This window comes from Bos taurus, chromosome 14, assembly GCF_002263795.3.
Source record: "Bos taurus isolate L1 Dominette 01449 registration number 42190680 breed Hereford chromosome 14, ARS-UCD2.0, whole genome shotgun sequence".
Taxonomy (NCBI): Eukaryota; Metazoa; Chordata; class Mammalia; order Artiodactyla; family Bovidae; genus Bos; species Bos taurus.
The window spans coordinates 57,254,877-57,271,516 of record NC_037341.1 but is presented as its reverse complement, the minus strand read 5'-3'; the positions used below and the strand labels follow the sequence as shown (position 1 = coordinate 57,271,516).

General features: G+C 38.5%; 1 protein-coding gene across 3 annotated transcripts in view; it reads right to left on the bottom strand.

Annotated features, from left to right (window-relative positions):
* The window catches only part of ANGPT1 (angiopoietin 1), a 471,938-nt gene that overhangs the window by 15,591 nt on the left and 439,707 nt on the right, over window positions 1-16,640 (bottom strand).

The following is a 16,640-nucleotide window of genomic DNA, read 5'->3' as shown; positions in this document are numbered from 1 at the left end:
AACATGTAGCAAATATGGAAAAATCAGCAGTGGCCGAAGGACTGGAAAAGGTCAGTTTTCATTCCAATCCCAAAGAAAGGCAATGCCAAAGAATGTTCAAACTACCACACAATTGTACTTATCTCACACGCTAGCAAAGTAATACTCAAAATTCTCCAAGCCAGGCTTCAATGTATGTGAACTGTGAACTCCCGGATGTTCAACTTGGACTTAGAAAAGGCAGAGGAACCAGAGATCAAATTGCCATCATCTGTTGGATCTTCAAAAAAGCAAGAGTTCCAGAGAAACATTTACTTCTGCCTTTTTAACTACACGAAAGCCTTTGATTGTGTGGATCACCACAAACTGTGGAAAATTCTAAAAGAGATGGGAATCCCAGACTCTCTTACCTGCCTCCTAAGAAATCTGTATGCAGGTCAAGAAGCAACAGTTAGAACTAGACATGGAACAACAGACTGGTTCCAAATTGGGAAAGGAGTACGTTAAGGCTGTATGTTGTCATCCTGCTTATTTAACTTATATGCAGAGTACACTATGTGAAATGCCAGGCTGGATGAAAAACAAGCTGGAAACAAGATTGCTGGGAGAAAGATGAATAAACTCAGATATGCAGATAACACCACCCTTATGGCAGAAGCAAAGAACTAAAGAGCCTCTTGTTGAAAGTGAAAGAGCAGAGTGAAAAAGTTGGCTTCAAGTTCAATATTCAGAAAACTAAGATCATGGCATACGGTCCCATCACTTCATGGAAAATAGATGGGGAAAAAATGGAAACAGTGACAGACTTTATTGTTTTGGGCTCCAAAATAAGATGGTGACTCCAGCCATGAAATTAAAAGACACTTGCTCTTTGGAAGAAAAGCTATGACCAACCTAGGCAGCATATTAAAAAGCAGAGACAATACTTTGCCAACAAAGGTCCATCTAGTCAAAGCTATGGATTTTCCAGTAGTCATGTATGGATGTGAGAATTGGATTATAAAGAAAGCTGATTGCTGAAGAATTGATGCTTTTGAACTATGGTGTTGGAGAAGACTCTTGAGAGTCCCTTAGATAGCAAGGAGATCCAACCAGTCCATCCTAAAGGAAATCAGTCCTGAATATTCATTGGAAGGACTGATGCTGAAGCTGAAGCTCCAATACTTTGGCCACCTGAGGTGAAGAACTGACTCATTGGAAAAGACCCTGATGCTGGGAACGGTTGAAGGCAGGAGGAGAAGGGGATGACAGAGGATGAGATGGTTGGATGGCATCACCAACTTGATGGACATGAGTTTGAGCAAGCTCCAGGAATTGGTGATGGACAGGGAAGCCTGGCTTGCTGCAGTCCATGGGGTCGCAAAGAGTCGGACATGATGGAGCAACTGAACTGAACTTAAAATTCTCTACAGCTTGTGTGCTTGATGTTTGTTTTACCATGTATACTCAAACTTATATCATTCTGATAATGCAAGATCTACCAAAGGAAAATGGGTTTATTTTTATTACTGTAAGTATTAATCTCTAAACAAAGTACATAGAGTGTTGCTATAGCTTATATCATTTTGTTAATATTAATATTGATGATGTGCTAAAGGGTATTTACTCTGTGACAAGCACTTTGTTAAATGCTTTCCTGGTGTTATTTAATTTTTATAGTAAATCTGTGATTCAGGTATCAACATTCCAATTTTTCATTCTAAGCTCAAAGAGGCTTATGACAATTGTTGACTATAAAATCCAAGTTCTTATTAATCATTGCTGCTGCTGCTAAGTCGCTTCAGTTGTGTCCGACTCTGTGCAACCCCATAGATTGCAGCCCACCAGGCTCTGCCCTCCCTGGGATTCTCCAGGCAAGAACACTGGAGTGGGTCATTAATCATTATGTATCCACTAAACAAATATTTGTTAAGCACATACTATGTATCAATAATTGTTCTCAGCATTTAAGATATATCATTAAACAAAACAAATGGAACGTCACCATGCCCTGAGGGACCTATATTCTGGTGGTGTACCTAAAATTAATTTCAAAGCCCCAACTGTTTAATGTCAAATATGGCATTCTTCAAAACCCTGCTTTACTCTCTAGGAACATTTCTCATATAAAATTTACATTAACCTAGGTCATGGGCTCTCCAACAGTTGCCCGTACATCAAATCATCTGGTTATCTGTGAAAAAGACCTACTCACTGGACTGAGGAATGTATGGTTTCAACTCACACCTCAGATTACTCTTGCACACTGTCCAAGGAGAACATTTTGAAAAGTATTTGTCTAGAATTCAAAAACTAGTGAACAAAACACAGTAGTTGCCTAATGTAGTCCCCTCACATCTGCTCATTTCCTATGGACCTGACACGCTGCCTTCATATCCATCTGGGTACTTTGAACAAATGCAAACTTGCTCAGCTCCTTCACTGGCTCCTCAGGGCTCAACACAGTTAAGGTTGTCCGTAGCCTGTGTTTGATACTCAAAGTCTTCTCTGACTGAGACCTTCCCCTCTCTCTAACTCTGCCTAATATCCCTCTGTTCTCACTCATCAAAGTCATCTAGCAATACTCCCTTCAAATCCATGCGTGTTACCACTTTTGCACCTGAGTCTCATTTATGAACCTTCTCCACCCACAGTACAGATAATGGGTGATTAAAGCTCTGTGTGAATGAGATGCTACTAGGACTGAGACCAGCTCTGACCAAAATTTTACATGATTCTTAAACAGATAATAAATATCAGTTAATATTTTGAAGATACATATGTAAATATATTTTCCATATAAATATGATGTGTTTGCACCTAAGGACATGTACTGTCCCATTATTATTTTGTAAGAGTGATATATTTTTAGCAAATAACAGTTGTGTGACTGTGCCAAAATAGTTTACAAATACATTCTGCAGAGACTTTTCAGCAAGAGCGAAACATACAACTAAACCCTCCTCAAGTTTCAGTTGTTTCAATAATTAACAGAACTTGTAGCTAACAGAACACTAAAGGAAGCTTCTAATGCTGAATTATCACATAAAAGCTTACATTTTAAAACTCTGGAGATGTCAAGCTAAAAGCCACTCATAACACAAAACTGTAGAATTTCCAACTGGGAATTTGCATTTTACATTGTAGGCAGCCCATGTAGAGATGCGTCATACCAGGGGAAAGCAAGGTGAGAGGTTACCAAGGGGAGTCCTAGGAACACGTTACCTGAGTGACTTCACAAGACCTTCAAGATACGGTCTGAAGTTTTAAACTGATCACTTTCTCAGCCTCTCAGAGGCAGACACACAACTTGAAAAACGGAGGGAGACTTATGTCCGGTCTCCATTTCCAGTCAAAATAGGGGGCCCAGTCTCATGTTCTCCTTAGAGGGAGTTTCACACAGAAAGCCAAATTATAATCAGAAAGTTGCTTGGTTGGTGAACACAGAATCGGAGTCTGGGGACAAGGATGAATGACTTCAAAATTAAGTAGCTATGACTCTGCTGGCCTGAAATCTCCCTTTCCACTGGGAGTGGGTAAATTTAGCCCACAGGCGCTCTTGGATGAGTGATGCTAATTCCCACTCTGATTCTTGGATTCTCTATAATTTGTGATGACTTTCCTTCTTATTGGTTTAAGGTAAGTCAAAACCATTTTCCCTGCAGTAGCTTTAAGCTCACTAATGGGGATAGACTTTCTAGGACACAATGATTTTCTACATTGTATTCTGTGGATAAGTGAGCACAGATGTTAAATTGATAGTAACTGAGTGACTAGATGTGCTGAACATAGTTTGTACTTTTATGTGTGCCTGTACTAAGTTGCTAGAGTTCAGTTCAGTTCAGTGGCTCAGTCGTGTCCAACTCTTTGTGACCCCATGAACCACAGCACAGCATGCCTCCCTGTCCATCACCAACTCCTGGAGTTCACCCAAACCCATGTCCATTGAGTCGGTGATGCCATCCAACCATCTCATCCTCTGTTGTCCCCTTCTCCTCCTGCTCTCAGTCTTTCCCAGCATCAGGGTCTTTTCCAGTGAATCAGCTCTTTATATCAAGTGGCCAAAGTATTGGAGTTTCAGATTCAGAATCAGTCCTCTAATGAATATTCAGGACTGATCTCCTTTAGGATGGACTGGTTGGATCTCCTTGCAGTCCAAGGGATTCTCAAGAGTCTTCTCCAACATCACAGTTCAAAAGCATCAATTCTTCGGCACTCAGCTTTCTTTATAGTCCAACTCTCACATCCATACATGACCACTGGAAAAACCATAGCCTTGACTAGATGGACCTTTGTTGGCAAAGTAATGTCTCTTACTTTTTAATATTGCTTTTAAGTTGCCTCAGTAGTGTCAAACTCTTTGTGAACACATGGACTATAGCCCACAAGGCTCCTCTCTCCATGAGATTCTCCAGGCAAGAATACGAGAGTGGGTTGCCATGCCCTCCTCCAGGGGATCTTCCAGACCAAGGGATCAAACCTGTGTCTCTTATGTCTCCTGCATTGGCAGGTGGATTCTTTACCGCTAGCACCACTTGGGAAGCCTTAATACTTTTATATGAGGGTTGTAATTTAAGCCTCATCATTTGCAAGGGTTTCTTTGTGTTACCAAGGCAATGGGAATGCACAATTAGAAATTGGGAAATAGAGAAAAGCAAAAAGAATTACTCTTGACATTATGGTTTACATACACTTAGTCTTTTCCTTGTTTTTTTTCCTCTCCAAATAGAAAATATTATTTATATCTAATGAAGGAGACACAGGTTCCATCTCCAGGTTGGGAAGATTTCTCAGAGGAGGGTATGGCAGCTCATTCAAGTATTCTTGTCTGGAGAATCCCATTCTCAGAGGTGCCTGGTGGGCTACAGTCCATAGAGTTGCAAAATGTTGGACAGGACTGAAGTGAATGAGCATGCATGCATACATTAATACCTGATTATATTCTATAAGCAATTTTGAACAATGGGAGTAAAGTTTCTGCCCACAGGCTCATCTCAACTACACTCCAGAAGTAATCACTTATGTCAGTTTTGTACCCTTTAAAGTTTCTTCTCATATAAACACAAATGAAAATAAAATAATGTTTTTGAACAACACATTTTTCATATATGATTTTATGACTATGTTTCCATACCACTACATATTCTTCTTCAACATCATTTGGAAGCTATCCTATGAGTATATCATCAATTGTCACAAGTTTAAGAGTGTCTTTATATATCTCTAAACATACATGCAAGTATATATGTTAGGGTTAGAATAAACTGTAGAATAAATATCTATAATGTTGTTTTGTTATGACCTGCACCAGCATGCAGCTCATCAACAATGGATGTTAGGATCTGTGGGTAAAAGGAGACATTTTTCTAGATCCACTTAATCAAGACCTGAAGGTCAGTCTTACAGTCCTGTTAGCTCTTCTTTGTATTACTGATAAAAATCTTACAACTGGTCTCAATGTCTTGAGCCCTGATCCTTCTCCTTCTCCTGAAAATCATTCTCCAGGTGGCTCATGCAAAACATGCCTCTCATTGTAATTCCTCTGCTCTGGTTAAAAGCCCTCAGTTGTTCTCTCAACACATGAAAGGTACAGTCCAAGTTTCTTATTGTGGTTTATAAGGACTTTGAAGATCTAGCCCTCCTCCACTTTCTCCCACACCAACCCCACACCTCCCATCTCTTATTTCATGCACACATACATAATGCTCCAGGCTTACCAAACACTTGCTCCCTCAAAGCATCATATTCTCATTTCTCTGTCCTCTCTTCCTGGAAGGCCTAGAATTTCTATCTGCTGAACCCCTACTCATCTTTGAAGATTTATTTCTAGTATAATCTCAAAGAACATCAGATGGATACCTCTATGATGAAACTTAACTGTGCTATATTTTAGTTGCCTTTTCTTAACTTGTCTTCTCTCATAATAAATCGTAAGCTCCTTGAGGCATAAGATGTGTCTGATGTATCTTACACAACTGAATCACCAGAATCTAGAATAAACAGCATCTGATACTGAAGAAAAGCTCAATATTTACTGAATAAATAAATTATGAATGTGAACTAATGATTTATATAATTAATTTTCAATTGGCTGAAGGTAGCAAGTAAAATCAAATCCAAATAAAAATAGCTCTAATAACTAAAATATGCCTGGCCCATATTTTCAGAAAGACAGCTTTTGCATCTTATTTAGCCAGGTACTCAAAATCCTACTTCCTTGTCAACCAACTGAATAATTTAAAAATACACACACATGTATGCTTCTTTGGATCTTTCCAATTCTGTTTTTGTTCTCATATTCTCAGAGACTCCAGGATATGAAAACATGTCTGATATATTGTGCAGGTAGAATAAAGGAAGAGAACTTAGGTCTCAGTTCTCATTAGTTCTTCTGTGTTATTGAATGACTCATTTGTATTGTGTGCATAGCCAACTGATATCAGAGAACATTCAAAATATAAAAATGTTTATGGTAAATTCTTTAGCTAAAATTATTTCAAAAACAAAAAGCAAAATAAGGTGTAAAATATTTTCTTAAGGGCCTGCCCAGTCCAGGGATCTTAAAAACAAGAAGCAGAAGCACAGGGAAGTCCCAAGATAGTATACTGCAAATACTGGGACATACGTGGCTGCAATGATTTAAAAGGAGAAGTGAGGGGTTGGCAAAAGAGGGGCAGGGAGTCAAAAAAGTAGGAACTTCCAGTTACAAAATAAACAAATCTTTGGGATGCAATGTATGGTATAGTGATTATAGTTAATAATACTGTATTTTATACTAGCAAGTTCCCAGGAGAATATATCTTAAAAGTTTTCATCTCAAGAAAACAAAATTTAACTATGTATGGTGATGGGTGTTAACTGGGCTTATTGTGGTGATTATTTTGCAATATATACATATAGGCATATATTAAATCATTTTGCTTACACCTGAAACTAATATAATGTTATATGCCAATTATATCTCAGTAAAACATAATAGAAGAGAGCAATATTTTTAGGAACAGTGGATTTTTCACCATACAAGTCTGAGCAGAACTTGTAATTTATATACAGGAGTATTCATCCCCTCTATGTTTATATCCTTAACATGTTGCAGGGGACTGCTTATATGCTTCTAAGCAAGAGTCGTTCTTTTGCACTGGGAAATAGAGATGGTATTTCTTAAATATAAATTTTTCAACACTCTTTTAAGATATTTACAAATGAGGACAAGTGTGCTTCTGCAGAATCCCACAAGGATTCTGGGAGTAATGGCATAATTAAGGATAGGTCTCTTCACAGTTAAGGGGCTCATTTGTTCTTAGCATCTATCTAGCTAGCACAGAATAGCAATTATTAACCCAAAGCTAACAATCATAGTTGGTTATTTGATAGGGCCAGACTAAGTGCTGGCCATTCACTAATGCCAAGTATTTTTTTCTAGTTAGATAAGAATACTTATTTGAATTGAGCCTCAAACAGAATATTTATGTGGTTCTTTTTATTAGAGGTTCTGGTTAATTTCTAAAAGCTTCATGTATAATTAACTATCCATGACTTTCTCTATTCTGCTAATGGAATATCACTTTACAAAAGAAAAGTCAATATACAGAAGGGCCAAAGTCAGCCTTGCGTCTGACTCTGCTGAAAAGGACTTAAAGTGTGAGTCACTGGAGAGAATGCTTCCCCCAAAATAACACTATAGAATCTTGGACATTTATTTCTTGTGTTCAGCCAGTGTAGATGGGGCTTACATGAAGGATGATGTGTTAGGAGATAAAAAACAAATGTTATTTCAGAGCAAAGAATTTGGCTTAGGAACTAAAATATGAAGGATGCTAAAACAACAACAACCAACAAAAAATAACAATAGCACAAAACCCCCAAAGAACACCATTAGTTGTGACCAAAAAAGCAGCCACAAAATAAAATCATGGCGTTTATCCTTTTAAACCTATTTTCCCTAATTAAGGGAAAAAAATATGAGTACCACTTGGTCAGTGACTGTAAAGAATGTCAGTATTTTTATTTTTTCAGTTAGCATCTGAAGGGAAAATGAAACATTCATACTGAAATTAGTCACGATTTTCTAGTCATTCTTGTTGAAAATATACTTTTTCTTTCACTTACAGAAGTTTCAATAACTAGAAAGACTAAATCATATTTCCTAATGAATGTAGGACAATAGTGCTTTCTATTATGGAGAAGTAGGTTTCAAAATATACAGCTGTATCATGTAAGTGATTCTATAATGTTCTTTTCTTTAAAATAAGCAGCCCAATACCATGCATCCAGTTTCTCACTGACTTTGTCGACCTAAGGGACTGTCATACCTCTCACGCACGTTTTTACATCTTCACTGTACTGTCGGGGGGCGGGGGGGAGGGGGGTGGGGCGGGGACGAGGGGAGGGTCTCTTTCATTATCCAAGGCAGTGGGAGTTGTATGTATGACAAATTGAAGTTTGGCCTCAGCGCCTTTAAACAGTAGACAGGCTCTTAGATATCTGAACTTTAAGGTCTTACGTACTGACAAGCTGAGCAGATTTTTATTTTGGCTCTGAGTTCTCTCCCTGCCACCATATGGAACTAGTTTGTCTTTTTCATAATCACTTGAAGAAAATGCAAAATAACCCCCACAGTTCTGTTTCAGAGCCTGGTAGCAATGACTCAATTTGACAGAGTTTCCCAACACTGTTATGTCTTCTGGTTGCTGCTCCAGGGCTGTCTCTGCTTTAACCACCCTCCCTGCCCTGCCCCCACCCTACTGAAAGGGCTGGGCACCAGCAAAGAGTGATACCAGAACATGTCTTTTAGCACTGAGTTTAAATGATATAGGTAACGTCTTTTGCTGAAAGTAAAGACAATATTTCTCTTGTCAATCTATACAGAGAGAAACCAGTGTTTGCCTTAGCGTAGACTTCCAGCAAGATGAGGCGTTTATTTGGTGTCATGAAGAGGTCGTAGAGAGATATACAATGATTAGTATGTATGAAAGAAGGTAAGGGAAAAAAAATCAAAAGATGCCAAAGTGTTCAAAAAGTTTGGTGGAAAAAATTAGCTTTGCAATCTATGGAGGACGTGGACTTTGCGAGAGGGATGAGGAGGGTATTTTCAATAAAAGGGGTGTGAAATTCATAGCATAATTAAAGTGAAGTAACTTAAGATAAAAAAAAGTAAGATATAAATGGGACTCATCCTTTGAATGTGTTGGGAATGTCGAGTGAAAAGGCAGGCAAAGAACTTATTTAGATACTAAGCACTTAAGATAGATTTTTATTCCTTTTTTCATTTCTATTAGTATTTGAAGATGAAAATTACTTGTTTTGTTTTTATATATTGGTCTTTTTGTTAAGTATAGAGTTCTACAATGGGAATTACTAAGGCTGGAAGTCTTGAGATAAAGACAAGAATATAAATTTTTCTTAGCACAAAGAAGACTTGAGTTCTATATTAGCCATTCCTAATATAGTAAACTTATCTCTAGTTAAACAATGTTTTCTATTTCTTTTCAAAATAGCATCAAGATGAACATTTTATTCCCTTTAAATAAAGAGATTGTGCAGGATTGTGCAAGCACATATTGGACTTATAAATGACCAAAACTTTACTGAACCGATCCTTTGCTCCCAAGTCTAAAATCAACCATCTTTCAAATTAAGGATAAGATAGAGATTGAGAGATACTTAAAGATATAAATATCAACAAGATATAGGTGTTTTGGTACAGAGTAAGTATGAATGAAGAAAATAATTGGCAATAAAGTCGTTAACTAAAATTTTTCCTTCTTTCATCTACCCACTGCCCACAAAAAATAAACACATAAAACATTAGCTTCTGATGAGTAGGACTGTGTTATGTACATTTGCATATGAGTGTCTATAGACCACAAGAGATAACAGAACAGAGTTGGGAGCTTAATCGTCTGGGTATGCACTGTAGCTCTTATCCTTTCTGATCCTCGGTTGTTCCTCTACAAAATGAATCTAATAATAGTAGTGTCCTTCTACTACTGTGGTGACAAATAAATGAAGTAATACATATAAAGGGGCTTCCCCAGTGGCGAAGTGGAAAAGAATCTGCCTGCCAATGCAGGATGTGCAAGAGATGCAGGTTTGATCCTTGGGTTGGGAAGATTCCCTGGAGAAAGAAATGGCAACCCACTCTGGTATTCTTGCCTGCAAAATTCCATGGACAGAGGAGCCTGGAAGGCTATAGTCCATGGCATTGTGAAGAGTTGGATGCAACTGAGAAACTGAGCTCAAAATATATAACTCAATATATATAAAAGCCTTGAAAAGATTGTTGCATGTAGAGTACTTATCAATTTTAACAAAAAATTAAACAAAGAAATCAAACTTCCCTAACCAATAACTATAAACAACAGAGAAGCACAGTAAACATTAGCTAAACAAAAAAAGTCTAAATTAAACAAGCAAAATGTATATGACATTGATACATATGCATAAGCATACTGAAAGTGACAAAAATAGTGCGATAGACGTGCGGCTAAATAAGACACATATGTAGGCAATAAGCTGGAGAAATAATAGATGAGAAAAGGCCAGTTTTCTCAAATTAATAGGCCCCATTTCCTTTGAACATTTTTCTCATTTTTATACAGAGCAAGCAGAATACTAAGCACAAAAAAACAAGAAAACAGAGTTGCTTTGATGACCACTTAAGTTAAGGTCTACATTATTTTGAACCCAGAGGCCTGAATAATAATCCTTTAATTCAAAGGTCCGTCCCAGTCAAGGCTATGGTTTTTCCAGTAGTAATGTATGGATGTGAGAGTTGGACTATAAAGAAAGCTAAGTGCCGAAGGATTGATGGTTTTGAACTGTGGTGTTGGAGAAGACTCTTGAGAGTCCCTTGGACTGCAAGGAGATCCAGCTAGTCCATCCTAAAGGAGATCACTCCTGGGTGTTCATTGATGCTGGGAAAGATTGAGGCAGAAGGAGAAGGGGACAACAGAGGATGAGATGGTTGGATGTTATCACCAACTCAACGGACATGAGTTTGGGTGAACTCTGGGAGTTGATGACAGACAGGGAGGCCTGGCGTGCTGCGGTTCATGGAGGTGCAAACAGTCGGACACAACTGAGCGACTGAACTGAACTGAATTCAAACATTTATTCTTTAATAAATTAATATTATAATCTTTTGAGAATCCTATGTTTTTCTTGCAAGTATGCTTTATTGGCTGAATCTAGTATATACATTTTTTCCTTTCTTTACTTATAATTGATACTTGGAAAAATCCCTGAAAATATCACCCATTCCAACCTATACTTTATCATTTCTACTTTCTGAAATCTTCCTTCATGACACTGTCTTTTTAAGTTGGCATTATCTGTTCGCAAATGGAACTGTATCACTGGTAAATCACCAGAATTTGTGTAGTGTATTAGTTCAGTTCAGTTTAGTCGTTCAGTCTTGTCTATTTGCAACCCCATGGTGTATTGTAATGGCGTTAGTGTATTACTCTAACCATCATTTAAGAAGGAGTATCTTATCTTATTTGCTTCGTAAGCCTCAGATGTCCTGATGCAGATATGTAATTCGATGCATATCTTTAACATGATCAGTGGAAGATGTGCAAGTGTGAAAAATGCCTGAGATAGCAAGGGTCATGGAAATCTGTGCTGTGATTAAGAAAGAAGCATTTCCAGAATTACAGAAAATTTCAGCCCCAAATAATGAGAAACTTCAGAGAAGCCAGTTTCATTTATTCCCTGGTTCTATTATGACTGGAGGAGCCTGGTAGGCTGTAGTCCATGGGGTCGCTAAGAGTCGAACACGACTGAGTGACTTCCCTTTCACTTTTCACTTTCATTCATTGGAGAAGGAAATGGCAACCCACTCCAGTGTTCTTGCCTGGAGAATCCCAAGGATGGGGGAGCCTGGTGGGCTTCCATCTCTGGGGTTGCACAGAGTCAGGCATGACTGAAGCGACTTAGCAGCAGCAGCAGCAATATAGTATTAGTTTTCACTGTACATATTTAAATTGTACACTCATTTTTCATCTAAGTTTTGACAACACAGATTTTTAATGTCCCTTTCTTGACTTCAGTTCAGTTCAGTCGTTCAGTCGTCTCTGACTCTTTGCGACCCCATGGACTGCAGCACACAGGGCTTCCCTGTCCATCACCAAATCTAGAGCTTGCTCAAACTCATGTCTATCGAGTTGGTGATGCCATCCAACCATCTCATCCTCTGTCGTCCTCTTCTCCTCCTGTCTTCTAACTTTCCAGCATCAGGGTCATTTCCAATGAGTCAATTCTTCGCATCAGGTGGCCAATGTATTGGAGTTTCAGCTTCAATATCAGTCCTTCCAATGGAACACCCAGGACTGATCTCCTTTAGGATGGACTGGTTGGACCTCCTTGCAGTCCCAGGGACTCTCAAGAGTCTTCTCCAACACCACAGTTCAAAAGCATCAATTCTTTGGTGCTCAGCTTTCTTTATGGTCCAACTCTCATATCCATACATGGCTACTGGAAAAACCATAGCTTTGACTAGATGGGCCTTTGTTGGCAAAGTAATGTCTCTACTTTTTAATATATTTAGGTTGGTCATAACTTTTCTTCCAAGGAGCAAGCATCTTTTAATTTCATGACTGCAGTTGCCATCTGCAGTAATTTTGGAGCCCAAGAAGATAAAGTCTGTCAATGTTTCCACATTTCCACATCTATTTGCCATGAAGTGATGGGACTGGATGCCATGATCTTAGTTTTCTGAATGTTGAGTTTTAAGCCAACTTTTTGACTCTCCTCTTTCACTTTCATCAAGAGGCTCTTTAGTTCCTCTTCACTTTCTGCCATAAAGGTGGTGTCATCTGCATATCTGAGATTATTGATATTTCTCCTGGCAATCTTGATTCCAGCTTGTTCTTCATCCAGCCCCATATCTCTCATGATGTACTCTGCATATAAGTTAAATAAGCAGGGTGACAATATACAGCCTTGTCATACTCCTTTCCCAATTTGGAACCAGTCCATTGTTCCATGTCTAGTTCTAACTGGTCCTTCTTGACCTGCATACAGATTTCTCAGGAAGCAGGTAAGGTGGTCTGGAATTCCCATCATTTTAAGAATGTTCCACAGTTTGTTGTGATCCACAAGATCAAAGGATTTAGCATAGTCAGTGAAGCAGAATTAGATGTTCTTCTGGAATTCTCTTGCTTTTTCTATAATGCAACGGATATTGACAATTTGATATCTTGTTCCTCTGCCTTTTCTAAATCCAGCTTGAACATTTGGAAGTTCTTGGTTCATGTATTGTTGAAGCCTCACTTGGAGAATTCTTGACTTACAAATGTTAATATAATAAAATGAGTTGATCAGTTTTTCTCAGTTAGATGACTGTATTTGTTGAAAATTTATGATAAATTCTTTCTCCATTAAAAACAAAATGGTAAACTCGCACTCTGTTATCTCTGAGTGCTTTTGCACAGTGCTGACAGAGTACACTCTATTCTGTACATGTACAAAAATGTATTTTCCTGAAAGCTGTAACAATGAAATCCCATTTCTCAAAGTTCAGAAATACATACTACAGCGATTCTCTGTTTTTAGTTCTAAAGAAAAATAATGTTCTTCTAGTATTCTTCCCTTTTCTAAGGATACATTAAAAAAATGAGTGCCAAGTGAATTACATGGCACTGAGACCCCTGTAAAGAACATAAACAGTCCCTTAAACTTATTTCAATTTGGCATCATGTGTGGCTGACAGAGTTAGTTCTGAGTGAGTGGCTCACTGACCAGACCTCTTCTGGTGCCTAGCAGACCAGGCCAACAGCCATCTCAGAGAGTTTATGGGTTTGCTTTTTTAACAAAAATTAAGCCAGGATCTTGTAAAACTTATGATTGAAACTGGTCATTTTTTTTTTTTTTTAGTATAAACAAGTTCAAGGGAGGTAGTTTTGTTCTCATTTTTATTTCTGTCTAAAGAGCAGCAAGAAACTTTCTTTCCAGCATTCCGTAGGGGAATACAGAGGAGAAGGAAAGGGTGAGTAGAATGCTGAAAACCATTGAGAGACACTGTCTGAGGATTTTTGCAAAGAGAAAATATGTTCTCTTGTCCTTGGACAATGTGTTGTTATAAGTTCTGCAAATAAGGCTTCAGATTGTTCTGTTGACCCAAAATCATCAGTATACTTATTTCTCTCCACAGTTAATGTAATACAGAGTCCATTTCTTTATCATGTAATATGGCCTTCATTTTCTGTAGTGCAGCAAACCTCAACATATAAGATACTTGCTTTTGTCTAACTAAGGCAGGCTCTCTCCCACCTCTGGGTCTTTGCCCACATTGCTCCTTCTGGCTACAATATCAAGACTTTCCTCCTCCTGCCACCATCCTCCATACAAGCTTTGTGGACACTTATTATTCACAAATAACCAAAAATTTCCTCTAGGAAGCTTTTCCTGGTCCCCTTCAATCTCCTCCAATGTACCCCATCCATCCTCAAACTCAGCCAAGTTGACCTCTTTTCTTCATTGCCCAACTTAGCTTAATTCTAAGGGTTCTTATTATGAAGCTGAATCACACATAAATGCAAGCAAAATCTGTGCTTGTTCATTTATTCTGGGAGAAGATGCATAGCTTCAGCAAAACTTTTAAAAGATCTATAATTCCTTGATCAAAAGCCAAAACAGTACAAAACAAATAAATCAAAAGGGCATGTTAAAATATACTGCAGCTGAAACTTTTAAGTCAACTAACCCATATTTTCTTCCATCTCTTAATCTATTTATTCCACAAGACCAACAGGGATAATGTTTCCTTTCAGTGTCATTAAAGTATTGATTCTGCCAGCATCATCTGGGTATACTTGGTAGGCTTGAGATACGTAGGTTCTATCCCAGGTTCAGAATCTCTGGATGTGAGATTCAGAAATCTACACTTTAGATAAACATCTTAGTTGACTATATGCATACTCAAATTTTGCAAATAACAGAGTAGTACCAGTACCAAGGAAATAATAGCAACATGGTAAATGTTTGGTGGGTGACCAGCTGACTGAATGAATGAATGCAGATTCTGATTTCAAAAGAATTGTAACAACTATTAAGAGAGTAATTTTAGTGAAGTTATGTAAATTAAAGCAAAACCATATTCACGTAAGAGAAAAAAGAAAATAATTATGAATATTGGACCACTAAGTATTGGAGAAGGAAATGGCAGCCCACTCCAGTGTTCTTGCCTGGAGAATCCTGGGACGGGGGAGCCTGGTGGGCTGCCGTCTATGGGGTCGCACAGAGTCAGACTCGACTGAAGCGACTTAGCAGCAGCAGCAAGTATATTATAATTATTATTTATTAACAAGCCAAGAAAATATTGACTTAACATCTCTAACTGTCAGCATATTCTCTAGGTTAGGAGACATTAAAGAAGCATATCATATTCAAATGTAATTCTTCTCCTAAGAAAGAATACTACGTATATTTTAAAAATCAGATTATAAATAGGTACAAACTATTCATTTGCTCTTTAACACACCCATTATTTTTAAGGCACAGTTAATTAAAATAATTATTTTATAACAATGTTGTCACACCAATCGTTTATATAATGACTTCTGATCTTCAGATCTGGAAAATTCTCTCTATAAATGATCATAAGCACATGTGAGGAGAATGAAGTATTTTTCATTTGCAGTCTAAAAATGAATAAGACTAAAATTATTCTTTCTCCAGGTGTTTAGTTGAGTTTCTGGGGCAAGTAATAAAATAGTACTTTTGATTCTTTAGAGCTTCCTTGGTGGCTCAGAGGATAAAGCGTCTGCCCGCAATGCGGGAAACCTTGGTTCTATCCCTGGGTTGGGAAGATCCCCTGGAGAAGGAAATGGCAACCCACTCAAGTATTCTTGCCTAGAGAATCCCATGGATGGAGGAGCCTGGTAGGCTACAGTCCATGGGGTTGCAAAGAGTCAGACATGACCGAGCACCTTCACTTTCTTTTTCTTTCTTTCTTTTGATTCTTTCAATAGAGAATGAGCAGAACAGTTTAAGCACTTGTATGTTAGTATCAAAAGAGACATAATCTAAGCATTCTGCAAATATTTGGCATGAAGTAAATGCTCAAGTAAAGGGCTTTCCTGCTGGCTCAGACGGTAAAGAATCTGCAGGAGACCTGGGTTGGGAATATCCCTTGGAGAAGGGAATGGCTACCCACTACAGTATTCTTGCCTGGAGAATTCCATGGACAGAAGAGCATGGTGGGCTACAGTCCATGGGGTAGCAAGGAGTCGGACACAACTGAGCCACTAACACTTTCACTTTGGGCTTCCCCTGTGGCTCAGTGGTAATAGAATCTGCCTGCAATGAAGGAGACACAGCACAAGCCGTGAGTTCAATCCCTAGGCTGGGAAGATCCCCTGGAGAAGGGAATGGCTAACCATTCCACTAACATTCCAGTATTCTTGCCTGGAAAATCCCATGGACAGAGAAGCCTGGGGAGCTCGTTCTATAGGGTTGCATAGTTGGACACGACTTAAAAACTAAACACACACAAATGTTCAATTAACATCGAGAAGGCAATGGCAACCCACTCCAGTACTCTTGCTGGTAGGCTGCAGTCCATGGGGTCGCTAAGAGTCGGACACTACTGAGTGACTTCACTTTCACTTTCATGCATTGGAGAACGAAATGGCAACCCACTCCGTGTTCTTGCTTGGAGAATCCCAGGGACGGGGAAG